At 38.2% G+C, this 16,764-nt stretch overlaps 1 pseudogene; it reads left to right on the top strand.

The window, feature by feature from the left end:
• The window catches only part of LOC125080488 (small nuclear ribonucleoprotein-associated protein N-like), a 91,291-nt pseudogene extending 74,847 nt beyond the window's left edge, over window positions 1-16,444 (top strand).
• Window positions 16,445-16,764: the final 320 nt, after the last annotated feature.

The raw sequence follows: 16,764 nt of genomic DNA, 5'->3' as shown, positions 1-16,764 counted from the left end.
TAATTCCATAATGAAGGTCCTACCTTCGTGACTTTATCTAACCCTAACTGCCTCTCAAAGGTCCCCCTTCCAAATGTCATCACACTGGGGGTTAGGGTTTGGACATACGACTTTTGAGGGAATACAGTTCAATCTACAACAGTGGGATTGCACAACCAACAACAGTATGAAACGAATAGTATCAGCATATAAGTTATTGTTCACTGTTAAGCCTGAGGAAACTACATTATCTTCCATGTATATGTCTTGCACCTTTAAGTATTCTTATTTTCACTATGATATTTCTGAGACGTTTGAATGAAAAATTCAGTTATTTGCTTAGGAGCTAAAATGAGTGACATGGAGAAACTGGCAACAATAAAAAAGTAAGGAATCATGCCCCTTTGATTTGAGTTGCAAATGAGAAATTTCTGCTCAAAGCCTTGGAAACAAATTAAGAATTAGCATAAAAAGTAAAAATACCGAAGTCATGCCTTAAAGCCGCTAGTAACACTCAAAAATGTTGGTCTAATTTTGGGATATGTTTGCGGCTAGAGTTAATATTTCATTACAGTGAGTAGAATAATAATAAAAATTATTAGAATAAGATACTGGTGAAGAAATGAAATCAAGTGTTATCAGTGAACAACAATTTGGAGATCACAAATAATGGTATTATGATTTTCTAGAAAGTGCAAAATTTTATTTTATATACAAGGCAGAGCAAAAGTCATTTTGAGCAATAAAGAACAGTGGATTTAAAGACTTCAGGTTATTCCCACCAGCCCAATATGCTTTGACAAATCACTAACTCCTCTGAATTTTCTCACATGTAAAATGAACCTTTCTCTCCCTCCCTTCCTTCTACCCTTCCATCTTTCCTTCCTTCTTCCCTTCCTTCCTTTTCTGCCAATGAGTACTTGTTAAGGCTCTATTTTATGCCCACTGAGGGTACCTGTGCTAAGGGAAAAACTCTCAAAGCTAAAAAAAAAAAAAAAAAACACAAAAAAACCCCCAAAAACCTTTCTCATAAGATAGGTTTAAATAAGACTTTGTATGAGAAAGGGCTGTAAAAATGTTCAACATTTTAAGTATATTAAGTACTATTCCCTTTGGAGTCGACTTCTGATTTCAGGATTAATGAGCCAGGGGAGTTCTGTTCATGTCCTTATTAAAGGAAAGAAGATTAGTGACTTAGATAAGTTGAAAACTGAGTTCATTAAACTAAATAATTTTGTATAGTTCCTTAAGTCCTCTATAGTTTCAGAACAATTAAAGTAAGCAAGGTAATACTAATTATACATTCTGAATTTTAGAAAAAGTTGAAAATGTACCTCCTTCAGCCTTATCATGTATTCTGCAAACCAACCATAACAATCAACTAAGCCTCAGACGGTTTGATGATTTGGCAGGTCGATAGCAAAATGATCAAAACGACACACATTTTGTTTTCTCACCCACCACCACTGCATCACATTAATTGCATGCCTCCCAGGCATGGCAGTACCAGCCACTGGACTTTGGGTTTCTGGGTACTGAGGCTTCAGGGAGGCTGTGATCACAGTGACATGTAAAGCCCATGTCTTTTCCAACCCTGTCCTTATCTTTGCTCCTTGCAGTTATCTGATTTAGCATATCGGATGAGAAAAGAGAGCATGATGGAATGACTGAAAGGAATCACACCTTACAGTTTCCTCCAAAAAGCCTCTTGGGAAATGGGGTTGTGGGGGGAAGGGAGAAAGAGGGAGACTCTTTGCTTATTAATATGTATTTTCCATAAATGCCTCAGAAATGAATGCTGTTTCTGAATCACTGAAGCCAATTACACCAACCTATCACAAAGAAGTTCTAAAACACATCTCTTCTTCAGAAACACAAAGGGACACATCCCAACTGTATACTAGAAAAGGTTCTCCCTCATAGCAGAGTTGCTTAGAATTAAGAGCCACATAAACTGAATTTCAAATTAAACAGGACTACTGGTAATTGCTCAAAATGGGACTCCAGGCTTGAGGTTGGCAATGTTGTGGCATATTTACAAGGTCTGAGCTTGTCCTTGATGCTTGACTACTGTTTTCTTTTAGGAGATCTAAGGGCCAAAAACCCGTTATAAAATCTACATCTATTTCATTCAGGTTTTGACAGCTAAGAGGGAATAAACACTTCTAATAGGATTAGACTACTTGGTCCAATATTCAAAATTGTAAGACTGGCTTATTTACTAATAAGGGTCTGGATCATCTTCAGAACTTAGTTGGGAGAAGAGAAGTTTAAATAAGTTCAGTGTAAGTGGGAAACCTGTAAAAGTCAAGGTTTTTGTTTATTAGCTTTTTACACCAAGCTTTTGATTAAAGAAAATAGTTGTGTAAAAGAATTCCATTTTAAGCAAACACCTTTATTATTGATAGCAGTCTCAGGAGAAGGAAGCAGTGTGTTTCCCTGAGCAATTGGTTTGTTTTTATCTCGATGGATTCTGTATATTTTATAACTGATGTTTCCCTCTGCATTTTATCTGCTAGAAAGATTGGAGCCCAAATTCATAGCTCGCCTTTTGCAAAATATATCAGACCTTATAGCAAGTACTCTGAATACAAGCGTCACTCCTAATTCTATCTTTTCTTCTTTTACTTTTATCTAGTTCATCCCACATCCACCACAAACATTTTATCTTATTGCATGGGACCTTTTTGGAATTTTCCTAAGCATTTTTCTTGAAACAAGGTAGAGGGCACATAGATAACAGTTATCATAATAACATTTGAGTCAGTGGATGCATAGAAAATGACAAATACGAGTATTCAAAACTAAGTGCCTTAGGGGATACTAAAATAAATTACTGCAAGTTGTGATTTAGAAACAAATTTTATGATAGTTTCAACTAATTCTAAAGTACCTGTAAATTCTGGCTACACAAAGCTAGGAAAAAGGATGGGGAATTCTTTTTTTTTTTTTTTTTTTAAACCTCTACACCTTAGAGTGGGAACTCAATTCTCTACAGACGCCTGATGGCTGCTTATTTTCCCTGTTTGCTGTTGCTGCTTTCAAAGATTTCAGGGCCAGGCCAAGGCAAAATTAGTTTGCACTATTCTAGCAATACTAGTTGTTAAACTATTGAAAACTATTAAAATACTTCCATTTCTGTTGGTAGAGAGAGACCTTGCCATGCTGGTACCTTCCAGTGGTTCTGGCCATTCTGGGCCATCCCCTTACATCCCTGAGCCTTGCCTGTAATTCATCAAAGGGTTAATGCCTGACACAATAGGTGGCCACCGGGAAACTGCTGCATTCTGATTGGTCTGTACCCCAATGTATTTTAAATATTTTGAATATCATCCCTGGTCTAAGTGTGTAAACCAAGGCAAAATCGTGTACAACTCCTGAGTAAACTGGAAAGCCAAACTGGTAAAGTAAAAAAATTCCAGATCTTCCCTGCAAAGAAAAAAGACTGAAGGTTGGAGGAAGTATTTTAAATGATTTTGGATAAAACCTTCAACCAATTGATTATCTAATCAGTATGTATTTTTGAGTTTTTACTATGTCTTTATCACTATGCTAGGCATTTTAAAGGATATAAAGAAATGTAATACCTGGTTGGGGAGGTGACAATATGCCTGTGACAAGATAATTGCTAACCCAGGCAAGTACTATATGTTATAGACTTCAGGGGATGAAGAGAACACTGATTGAGTATAATTAAGAAGATTTGTTTGGGGGAGGTAGAACTGGAGCGGAGTCTTAAAGAATGAGAAAGATTCACAAAGGTGAAGATAAAAAGTTAATTTCACTCTGCAGAATCAAAGCTAAGAATGCTGTATCACTGTCTTTATATGTGGTTAACATATCTCTTATCAAATTAATAACTCCAATGATCACTTTCAGCCTGTGTCCTTTTGTGACATCAGCTCTAGGTCAGTGGACATGTGGGTCTCCAAACTGGCCATGGTGGCCTAATGTGTTGGTAAGAACTTTAGGGAAAGCAACAATTGCCTTCCAGGTCAGTTGCAGGTTGGCTCTGAATTCACAGGCTACTCATATAAGATTCCATTTTTGCTTAAATGAAGAAGTGTAACTAGCAACCCCAATTTTTTTTCTTTTAGAGCACGTGAATGGGGTTGGGGGTAAAGTAGGGAGGTGGGGAGGGGCAGAGGGAGTGTGAGAGAGAGAATATCAAGCAGGCTCCATGCCCAAAGCAGAGCCTGACACAAGGCTTGATCTCACAACCCTGAGATCATGACCTGAGCCAAAATCAAGAGTTGGATGCTTAACCAGCCAGGTGCCCCACTAACCACCCATATTCTTTTTTTTTTTTTTTAAGATTTTTTATTTATTTATTTGACAGAGAGAAATCACAAGTAGGCAGAGAGGCAGGCAGAGAGAGAGGAGGAAGCAGGCTCCCTGCTGAGCAGAAAGCCCGATGCGGGGCTCGAACCCAGGACCTGGGATCATGACCTGAGCCGAAGGCAGTGGCTTAACCCACTGAGCCACCCAGGGGCCCCAACCACCCATATTCTTAACAAATCTGTGGCGGTGCTGATTAAATTCCCTCATTTTGCATTTAGCTATGTTCTGCTTTTGGTATGCAGACCTGACTTCTTGACTGCAGGTCTCCCAAACCAGCATTTGGCATTCTCTAGGCAAGTTTTAAGGGAAACTCAAAATTGAAGCCCACTGTGTTAATAAACAAAGTGAACCATACCAAAACAAAATTTCAAAGAGCCATGATATGTAAATGTATTATAGAGATGTAGAAGAATCAATCCATTTACCAAAGGATGCAAACAAGCAGTGAGACTTCTTTAGACCATACAGTATGTTAAGAAACAGCTGTTCAGAAATGACATTATAATGCTAGTTCTTTGGTTGGGTCTTGTCATATCTGTATTTGTAAATATTTATTGGATGAAGGGTATGGTTAAAATTGCACAGAGATTTATCCTTAGGCTCTGGGGTTTGAGCTCAACTTTAGCTGTTTTGCATTCCACTTTTCCCCCATTGATTTCTGATTTAAGCTTCTTGGTGAAAACTGAAATTTCCCAACAGATTTTCAGGGGGCAGAAATGTTTCCCAAAATCAAACGAAAGTCCTATGATGGGCATAAATTCTAAACTGCTTTCAGGGAATTACAGCACTTAGGGAGGTAAGGGGTTGATGACAGAAAGATGGAATGAAAAGAAGGCAAGACGTGTGACTTTTTCCTTCCCCTTTATCTGTGTTAATTATTTACATTCAGAAACTTCCTGAGGGGCCAACACATGACATTCAGATAGCCTTTGAAAACATTGAACATACATGTTATTGGGGCTTTTTATAACTATCTTTACCTCGAAGGGCCACTGTTATTTGGGAATTTCTCATGACTTGAATACTATGAGGTACTCCTGAGCTAAGAGGAAAAGGCCAACCAAACTTATATCACAGAACTTAAAAGTTGATATTCAGAGCACTGGAGTAAGTGCATGGATTTGAGGAGAAGACTTTATAGAAATTAGTGGGAAGTGTGATACACACACACACACACACACACACACACACAATATTACTCAGCCATCAAAAAGAATGAAATCTTGCCATTTGCAACGATGTGGATGGAGCTAAAGGGTATTATGTTGAGTGAAATAAAGTCAGTCAGAGAAAGACAAATACTCACTCATTTCACTTATATGTGGAATTTAAGAAACAAAACAGATGAACATAGGCAAAGGGAAGGAAAAATAAAATAAGATGGAAACAGAGAGGGAGGCAAACCATAAGAGACGCTTAACTCTAGGAAACAAACTGAAGGTTGCTGGAGGGGAGGAGGGTGGGATGAGGTGTAACTGGGTGATAGGCATAAAGGAGGGCACTTGTGATGGGCACTAGGTGTTCTATGCAACTGATGAATTGCTAAATTCTATCCCTGTACTACACTTTATGTTAACTAAATTGAATTTAAATAAAAATTTTAAAAAGAAGAGGGGCAGCATCCAGGAACACCTGCCGACCAGAAGAAGGTCTCTGTGTTTTCATTTTCACTTTTCTGTTCTATTTTAAACTTGATTAGAGAGTTAGTCTCCCTCACCTATCTTTGGATATTCCTGACTGGACGTTTACATAAATGCGATACTGAGCAAGGAAATCTCAGAACAGTGTTACACTCAAATATTAGAAGAATTTTTTTTTTTTTTTAAAGAGTTGTGCTTCCAGTTTCCAGAGTCTTTGATATCACACACTGGCTAGTTCGCCCCCCTGATGACACTCTACTATAGAACCCTGCATGATTTCTTAAAATTACTTACTTCTCATATTGCTTTTGGTGTATTAGATAGGAGGCAACAATGTTAGTCAATTATCATTTGCATTTTTCCAGGCATTTTTGAGATTAATTTCTGGGTCATCGATTGGATCTCACAGGGAATGGGATTGGTCTCTGTTGCTTCTGGAGTGGAATATTAAACCTAGCATAAGGATGTTCCAATGCACAGTCCTCCTCTACCTTTCTATTGATTGTCAGCTGTTACTAGAAGCATTGAATCTTGGGTTTTGAGAATATTAAATTGAATCTCTTCTTCAATTGTCCTATTCACTGATCTTCCCAGTTTAGGATTCTGCTGACGGTCTGAAAGTTCTTTGTCATAGAAAAGGAAGTTCAGCTTTGCCAAGCTGTCCTGTTTTGGACCCCTTAGTTTTACCCTCTTGGTATCTAGTACTATTACAGATTCTCCACCACATGACAGGTCTTGGAAGACTAAAGACCTCTGCATTTAAGAAAATGAGAGATTCCTTCCCTCATGTTCTCATTAAGACTTAAAACAATAGTTATAAGCTTTATGTTTTAGTGTTCCTCACTCCAATCCCTTTAGGCCACCAACTTGCCCTATTTCTTCACATATCCTCTCATTTTTACTTCTATGTCAGGGTATAGCTGGGAAAACCAAAAACATGCTAAGGTATTTCACAAAATAATTTAATATAGGGAACTGGTTAAACCAGAGTTGGAGGACTGAAAAAAAGCGAACACACAGAGGTAATCCCTACAGGATGCAGCTATCTTTCTAGGGCTGGGGATCCTCAGGGGAATCCAGTGTTTGGGAAGGGGACCTTGCAGAGCTGGGATTGAAGAGAGGATGCCATTCCCAGGAGCCTAAAAGGGAACTCTGTGGAACTTGCCCTCAGACTTCTGAGGAGAGGTGCTAGGCTGCTGCCACACCTCACTGGCTCAAGAAAGAGCCCTGTGATGCTGGCAATCAGGAACAGGGAAGGCCGTAGTGCCCACTGGTGCTGGCCCCACAGCAGTTTGGACAGCCTCTGCTTAGCTGGGGCTCAGTGACTGAGTTTGAGGAACTGCCTCCCTCATGCTCTTATCCCTGGGAAGAGGATGATGACCCCGGTTCTAAGAATTGCCAAAGGAAGCCTCAGACTGAACCCAAGAGAAAGAGGAAATAACTTGCTCCCCTTCTCCAATCTTCAGCTTCCCTCCATGACCTCCTAGCTGAGGAATGCAGCAGGAAGGCAGCCAGCAAAGGAGAAATATGTTTTGCAGACCTCCAGCCCTACTTTCCCAAAACAGTAAAAAATAAAGAAGGATACATTTGGAACTGAGAGAAAACGGCCCAGAAAATTACTTTTAGATAGTCATTTTTCTTAACTTTGGTTAGAAACGCAAATAAAGATGAATCAATTTCAATTGCATTTTCAAAGTAGGATTAAATTTCTAATATGAATGTTAGCTTATTTATTCATATGTAACTGTACAGGCAGAGTTGCTCCCGTCATCCCTATTTATTTTGCTTGGGGTTTTTGTTGTTGTTTAACTTTCCTGTAAATCAAATTTTCTCTAGCTTGAAGATTATGAATTTCTTCTTTGGAGACTTCTTCATGTCTCAAATGTATTCCCTCCAGTGTCTAATTTCAGGGAATACAGAATATCAGAGTACAACTTAACTGCTAAAACTCAAATTACCAAAATAGAAACTCTACAGACTAACTCACTCAGGAAGTTAAAATTAAGTAAAATTAATCTCACTGACCTCATTCGAAACTTTCCTTGTCAGAGCTAAGGATGAAAAGAAAAATACATTGATGTCAAAATACAGCCTTCTCTGAAAAGTGACACAACATTTTCTAATAGCTTTGATTTTCTCCTTCCTGGTGAGAGAAAGCACTAACTATACACTCAATGCATTGGGTGTACAAAGAAAGAAAACTTTGCCACTCTCCAAATTATGCCAGGGTTTCTGGACTAATGATTATGGAAGCAGGTGAACAAGCAGGAAAGCAACTTCCTGATTTTGAAAATGCTTTCTTCTCCTTCTTCTCCTTCTTCTCCTTCTCCTTCTTCTTCTGTAATGAAATTAAGAGTGCTGGTCTGGGAATATGAATCGTCTATTTCTAGTCCTGGCTCTGTCATAAGAGACTGAGACCATTTTTAAGTCTCAGCTTTCTCTATTTGAAAGAAGAATATGGGCAACGATCTTCAAGGTTTTTCAGTTTCAGTGGTCTGAGCAGAAGTCACTCATTCTAGAATGTTCTTGATTTTCTCTTTTGGAAGTAGGGGTTTGGGGAAAGAGAAGAGGAAAGGAGTATATTGCCTACTATAATATTAGTGGCATTACGGTTTCAGTGTTAGTCTTCTCTCTTCTGAGTTACAATGGACTCTGGAGTTGAAAGTCTTTGTGACATTTTGGCATCAAACTTTGGTTCTAATTCCAGTTCTGTCTTATAAGTTGTGATCTTTGATATTACATGACATTACTGCGCCAAAGTAGCTCATCTATGAAAGAGGGATAATAAAATCTGTCCAAAATCTTTTTGAAGAAAACATCAGGTGACAAATGAAAGGTCACCAACATAATCCTTCATATCAATAATATTAATAAAATGGTTAATAGCAATCACGAAGTAACTGTCTTGCCTGCGCTTCTCTGGTCTATTGGGATGCAGTGCTATCAAAGCTATTCTTTGCCTACTTACTTCCAAGCTGGCATGTGTCCAACTCACACAGACTGCAGGCCAAAACGTGCATAGGTGCTGCTGCATTTACATCAGCCTAGATTTCTGTGTGTGCAGGCATGCGTGCGCAGGCATGTGCCCAAAGCAGAACCGGCAAGGTCATCTTCCCACCCCGTTGTGTTTCAACTTCTAATGTATAAGAATTTGATGATAAGACTCGTCTTTTTCTGTTGCAGAACAAAAGATAAAGCCAATTCTCCTTAATCAGACTAGGTATCCACATGGAAGGACAGAGGAAAAAAATTATTGGCATTGTCATTTTGGAGATTGGTGAGGCTGTGGAATAAATTATGGGAGTTTGAAAGTAAGAGATTCATTCTACCTCTTCTAAATGACATCGTCAAACAACACAAACTTATAGGATGATTTAATGATTTATAGGATGATTTACTGATGAAGCTTCATTAGACGGTAACTTTTTTTTTTTAATTAACATCTAGAAACAGTATTACGTAAATATTTAGGAAACCAAGACCAAGAAGGTTTAAGTGCCCTATTTCAGGGCACCAATGAATTTAGGTGACACAAAGAACGGAGAGTACTTCTGGGTTTATTTTTCAAGTTCCAATGGCTTAACCTTTTTGAGGTAAGTGGTATCTCTCCCAGCCACTTTGGCAGCAGGCCCCCAGGCTCACAGCACTTTGTGTTTCAGCACAACAGCTGGCACCACACAACTTGTGCCTTTCTGATGAACCCCCTTTCCAAGCTGATACCAGGCTCCAGAACAGCAGGCACCGTATCAGAGACCACTGTGCTGATCACAGCTCTCCAGGGCTCCTTGTTCTCTTAAAGCACGATGTCTCTTGTCCCCACCCCCCATTTATTCTGAACCCTTCAGCAGCTCGGCACAGCAAGCTTGACAGGACCTGTCTTCCTCAACTGTTAATTTCACAGCCGGATGAGTAGAGAGGTAATTTATATGGGTCAGTCAGATTTAAAATGCTGCTGTGTCTCCTGACGAGGTGGAATGAGAGGATTTAAAAGAATTATTAGTGTGGTCCAGAGCGGCGGTCTGTGGTTTCTTCGACACAGTCCTATACCTTTTCCATTTGGTAAATGCCCCACGTGGCCTCCACATGTTGATTGTGGATTACAACCAAGATGAGAAGCAAGCCACTGGGGGAAGATTTTTGTTTTCATTTATTTTTAATTAATTGCAAACTTCCTCTTTCATTTGGCTTGCCACGCTCTGCAGATCCTGGTGACACAGGAGCTCTGCCAGCATTAGGAGCCACTGTGCCGAACTGTGAGCGGCTTAAAAGTACCAGCCAGCTGCTTTGCACTCAATCCTCAGGGAAGGTTTGAAACAAATTTGCATGTTTGGAATTCACCTTCAAAATGATCCAGCGGATGTTGTTGAAATCCATGCTTCTCTTTCCTTAATTTTCTCCTTAAATTATAATATTAATAATTATAAATTATTAGTATTCAAACATTGTTATTAATTTTTTAGGGGATAAAGAGAGTGTCTAGGGAGCACTTTAAAATGAAAGTCATAGAGAATTTTTCCTGCCCTTCAGATTTTTACTGAAATCCCTGAAACTAGTAGATGTATATAAGAAAGGAGTGATGCTTAACAATCGAAGAGCCCCCACCCCCAAAAAAAGGCAGCCTGAGATGGGAGAAAACCCCAGCAGTTTGAGAATCAGCTATATCTCTTTTGAGGTCAAACAGATGTGAGTTGCATCCTCTGGTGCTGAGTAATTGTGTGAACTTGGGTGAAATGATTTAATAACCCCAGTCCTCATTTCTTTCACCTAGAAAATAGTTCTTCTACAAACAAAATACAACAATCAAAATGAAGCATCTTGCATCATTGTTGCATGTTCTATAAATGGTAGTACTTAATAATATAATCTAACAGAAAAATAGAACTACGAATTCTCTAAATATTGAATTTATGTGTCTTAAAATATAAATTGAAAACTTTCTGTTTAAACAAGCTAGTCAACTAGGATAACAGACATACCCTCATGCTATAAACATCTGGAAAATGGGAAGATATAAAATAATAATGACAACAAAATTATTGGATATCTGAACCCCAAAAACAGAAATGGAATTCTCCCCATGAGTTACAACTGAAGAAAGAACTAGAAACCTGAATGGCAACTGAGGGAAGCTAATCCTGCTCGGGAAGAGGTATATGGGGCCCTGGAAATCCTGATGTTTTGGTTCTAACACCTAGATGGAATCAGAAGAGGAGGCCTTGGGTCCACACAAGGAAGGGAAGGTAACACTGAGAGTACTACTTGAAGTCAAGTCTCTTGGAGAAATGAAAAGACAGCCTTAATAAGATCTACCGAGGCAGCATGGAAAGATAAAAAGAAAATGTAGAAGCTGAGTAAAAATGAAGACATCTCCCCTGGAAATCACAATCCCTTGCTTTTGCTTCACTGGAGCTTAGATATGATTTTGCAATACTCTGGGAAACTCCAAGCCTAGGAGTTTATATACAATTTGTCCAAAAAATGACTAGAATGTTAAAGAATAATGAAATGAATAAAACAGAAAAAAAAAAACAATATTGTCAATAAAGCTGAACAGTGGTAAAGAACCAAAATAGAAGATTTTGAGCAACAATAATAAAGAAATAAAGAGTGTGGGCACAGATAAGTCATATTTGGAATATAAAGTTTTTTTTTAATTGTTGAACATTTTTTTGAAGATTTTTAAAATTTATTTATTTGACAGAGATCACAAGTAGGCAGAGAGGCAGGCAGGGGGTGGGGGGGAGGCAGGCTCCCTGCTGAGCAGAGAGCCCGATGCGGGGCTCAATTCCAGGACCCTGGGACCATGACCTGAGCCGAAGGCAGAGGCTTTAACCCACTGAGCCACCCAGGGGCCCCTGGAATATAAAGTTTCATTGCAGACTGAACGTGTGTATCTGTATGTATGTATGTATTCAGAAACTATACAGAGATAAATTCGAAAGCTTTAGAAATAAAAAATTCTAGAAAAATTACCAAATTTACCAAAATTCCTACACAAAAGGTGAATAGTTTTATAATTGTTAAAGAAATTGAATCAGTAGTTACAAATAAATCCAAATAAAGTAGAAAGGGTTTTACAGCCAAGTTCTACATATTTAAGAAAGATATGTAATTACTTTTTAAACAAACTCAGAGTAGAAAGAAGAAAATACTTTACCACTCATTTCATGAGTACAGTAAACATTTGAAACCCCAACTTGTCAGAACTGCAGTATCACAAAGGAATACTGTTGGCTTAATATCATTTATGACAATGGTGTAAAATCATAAATAAAATATTCATAAAACAAATCAAACAATGTATTAAAATATGTAGCATGAACAAGTGGGATTCATTTTAGAAATACCAAGATGGTTTAAATAAACAAATCCATTAATTTTATTCATTATATAAAGAAATTGAAGATGAAAGGCATAATTATCTCAACAGATTGAATTATTTGACAAAATTCAATACCCATTCAGGGTTAAAGAAAAAAAAAGAGCAATCCACACATTTACAGTAAAATTAGAATAGGAAGAGAATTCCTTAATCTGATACAGAATATCAACAAAAAACTTACAACAAAATGATATTCAATGGAGAAACATTAGAAGCTCCATTTAAATCCCTTGTAAAATCACCACTTCATTTTAATATTGAACTGGAGATTTTAGGCAGTGCAGTAAGACAAATTAATTAATTAAAACTTTTAAACTGTGAACAAATAAGAAAGAAAAAAATAAGACATCACCGATGATATGATTGTCTCATAAAAAAGTAGAAAAATCGGGCGCCTGGGTGGCTCAGTGGGTTAAGCCGCTGCCTTCGGCTCAGGTCATGATCTCAGGGTCCTGGGATCGAGTCCCGCATCGGGCTCTCTGCTCAGCAGGGAGCCTGCTTCCCTTCCTCTCTCTCTGCGTGCCTCTCTGCCTACTTGTGATCTCTGTCTGTCAAATAAATAAATAAAATCTTTAAAAAAAAAAAAAGTAGAAAAATCTATAAACTATTAGTACCAAAAATGGCTCAGCTAGATTTCTAGATGCAAGACCAATGTACAGAATCAGCAGTGTATCTTCATATCCTCCATAAAATGTAGCAAATATACATAAAGGTAAATATAACAAAAGAAGTGCAATATCTTTATCAAGACAATCACAACATTCTACTGAAGGACCTAAAAGAAGAGTTAAATACACTGAGAAAAAAACATCTACAAAGACTGAAAGACTTAAAAGGATGACAAGTTTCTAATTAATTTATAAAGTAAATTTAATTTCACAGGACTTTATAAAATGACCTAAATGTCATACAAAAGTAAAAAACACTAAGGATGGACTAAAATAATTTTATAGAAAGAGATGAAGAATAAGACTCAGGAGGAGGAGAAGGAGAATAAAAAGCAGAGACACAACCCTTCAGAAGTAAACTTTGATATAATCATATTGAATAAGGCAGTATTATTGATATGGGGAGAGACAAAGAGATCAACAGAAGAGAACAGAGTACCTAAAGACAGAACCATCTCTACGTAGGAACTTTGTGTGAAGTGGAGTGGCCTTACAAATGCATGAGGGAAAGTTGGGCTGCGTACTAACTGGTGCTGTGACATCAGGCTAATTCATAGAGGAAGGAATGGCAGACTCCTACTTAACACCATACACAAAACAAACTGCAGATGGATTGGACAAGTGCAAATATCATTTTATATAACTTTAAAAATGTGAAGAAAGAATACAGGACAATATTATATGACTTCAAGTGAGAGGTATTACTTAAGCAACACCAAAAAAATAGCAAAATAAAAGAAAATGATGATAAATTTGACTTCATTAAATTAAAAAACTGTATGACAAAATATACTATAAATAGAGCAAAAAATAAGATAAAACAAAAAAAAACCCACTCTAAGAAAAGATATTTTCTATCTATATAAGTGCAAGAGGCACGGTATTCAGAATACATAAAGTCTTCTATAAATCAATAAGGAAAAGAAAAGTAACTTTTAGAAAATAGATACAGGATATTAAAAAGCAGTTCACAGAAGGGGAAACTGGAGTATTTCATACATATATGAAAATATACTCAACTTCATTGTTATATAGAGAATATAAATTAAAATAATATGAGAAACCACTTCATCCTCAAGAGGTAAGAAGGATAAGTCTGATATTACCCAATGTTGGTAAGGATGTGGGGAAACAAGACTCAGGTAATTTTAGCAGTAGGATAAATTGGCACAACCACTTTGGAAAACAATGTTTCATTAATTAGTACGCATGGACACTCATGTATCCTAAAATTCTATCTCTACTTATACATCTTAGAAGAACTCTCACACATGTACACAACAGGTCGTATGTCAAGATTTTCACTGCAGCACTGTTTACAACAGTGAAAAAGTAAAAACAATAAAACTGTCCCTTAGTAGGGGACTGGACAGGTAAGTTGGGTTTACTTACACAAGAACTACTACACAGCAGGTCAAATGAATTACCTAGCTCTACAGATGTCAATATCAAAAAACAAAACAAAACAAAACAAAACAAAACAAAACCCTCCTGAGTAGTATATGTAATGAAAAAGAAAAGTTGTAAGAAGATGTAGGCACTAGTAGTATCATTTAAATAAACCTTAAAAATATATCAAACAATAATATGCGTTATTTATGCATCTATGCATGTGTGTTAAAAGAGAATAACTTAAAAGGTAAAAATACATACACACTTGATCAAGGCGCCTGTCGCTCAAAGAGAGGGGAAGGAAGACATACTGCTGGTGGATTTTTATCTGTGCCTGTACCTATTACTTCTTTAAAAAATTTAAACAATAAAGAGACCTATTAAACAAATGTGATAGAACAATATATTTTGAATATGGTGGGGAGATATGTGAAATTATGCTTTTTCTGTATTTTTGTATTTGAAACATTTCATAATTGGAATCGCAACTTTCAAAAGATAAATAGTCAAACTAATTTCTATATTTCAGATAAAGCTAGATGCCTCATTCTTCCTGTGGAGGGTTTGATGTGCCCCTTGCCCACCATCATCAGTCTTTGAGAATCACTGACATGGATAGGATGGAATTGTTCCCTGCCAGTATCTTGTTACAAGTTATTTCTCCTAATTCTTGTTATTGAAGCAATAGCATTTTCCTTTTCCTAACTTGGAAGTATATTCTGATATTAATTATGGTTCTTAAATCTGAACATGCCTTTTGGAAACGCTTATATATGCTCTCTCCAACCCAACTCCCCTCATCCCATTGGAAATCACAGACAGAATTAGCTGTGCACATGTGTTTTTCTGGAAAGCTCATCAACAGAGTCTAAGAGATAAGGGGACAAGCGTCAGAACTGGAGCCAGGAGTGCCGGCTTCTCTCTCTGTTCAGTGACTGTAGGACTGTTTTCTTAACTTTCTGTGTTTTAGTTTCTTTATCTTTGAAGCGAAAGTGTTGACTAATCCTTTTCACCTCTAAGGTTTTATAATTTTATGAAATATGTGTGTGCAGCCAGTTATAAAACTAAGTGGTAATTGGAATATATAAACTGAGGAAGAGCCAAAGGGCTTCTCTGTGTCACAGTATCTCTTCCTCTGTCTTTGCCAGAGTGTCACTGTTTCAGATTTATGTAGTGAAGGCTGGACTATGCCAGCGAATGTTTTCTGAGAAAGACAGGCCATTGTTGTTTATTATGTCTTTGTAGAAATACATGTTGAAATAAGCATGTCAACTTGCTGGCTTCCTGAAAGATTTTGGGACACAGGGCATTTAGTTTTGAGGAAAAGGTGAGCCAGGATTGGGCTAGAGTGTCAAAATCACTGCCTTTGGAGTGATCCTTCTTCCTTCAGAAGGGCACCGTAACTTGGAAATAATGGACCCTGAATAGGGGAAAGAGTGGACAGGGAGGGTGGAGCAGAACTGAAGACTGAGAATTGCCATAAGTTCACAAGGGCAGCTCCCAGAATCACCTTTTAAATTCCAGTTGCTGAAAGAACTGCTTCTCAGAGACGGGGGAGTTTAGAAGACCACCCCCCAAAGATACCGGCATTGCTTGGGTACCACTTGTTGGAGCTGCAGGAGGCCCTGGAGTTGGTGGAGGAGTGCCAGCTAGCTGTCCAACTCCCCAAGTTCCTGGGGATTAGCAGGTCTTGTCCAAGGGGTTTTGGAGCCATCCCAACAGGTAATGACTCCAGAGGGAAAAGGCACTGTAGCAGCTGCTACAACTCAATACCCACTAGTAGGAGGTACCCCACTCACTCCTGTGGGTTGGGTAACACCACCTCCAGGCATTATGGCTCCTCCACCTGGTATGAGATCACCCATGGGCCCGCCAACTGGGCTTCTCCCTGCTCGAAGGATGCCAGTAGGCATGCCCCCTCCCCCTCAGGAACGAGACCGCTTCCACCAGGAATTAGAGGTCCACTTCCTCAGGAATGCATCTCCCAAGACCCTAGAATAAGTCCCTTTTCCCCCTACAATGTGTCTTGTAAAACTGTGTAGGGTGTTTGTGAGCTTTTGTTCCCTTTTTGCTGAACTAATACTAGCTAATAAATGCACACAGCAATTTTAAAAAACCCAAGTTGACTACTGTGTGTAATGAGGAAGCGTGTTTTGAAATCTTTGGATTTGTGATAGGGGTGGATTCCTATTTTAGGACGAGCTGAGGAGAAGCCATTATTCATCAAATTGCCAAGGAAAATGTCCCAGTGGGTGGGCCTCTTTACCTGGAACTACACCTACCCAGAGCTTAGTGCTCAGTTAGAGTTACGTCCAGGTTGCCAAGTTGCGTTAGATTTCATAAAAAGGTGGAGAAAAAGGAA

Source organism: Lutra lutra, chromosome 11, assembly GCF_902655055.1.
Source record: "Lutra lutra chromosome 11, mLutLut1.2, whole genome shotgun sequence".
Lineage (NCBI taxonomy): Eukaryota > Metazoa > Chordata > Mammalia > Carnivora > Mustelidae > Lutra > Lutra lutra.
The sequence above is the reverse complement of the archived record's forward strand: the minus strand, read 5'-3'. Positions and strand labels throughout refer to the sequence as shown.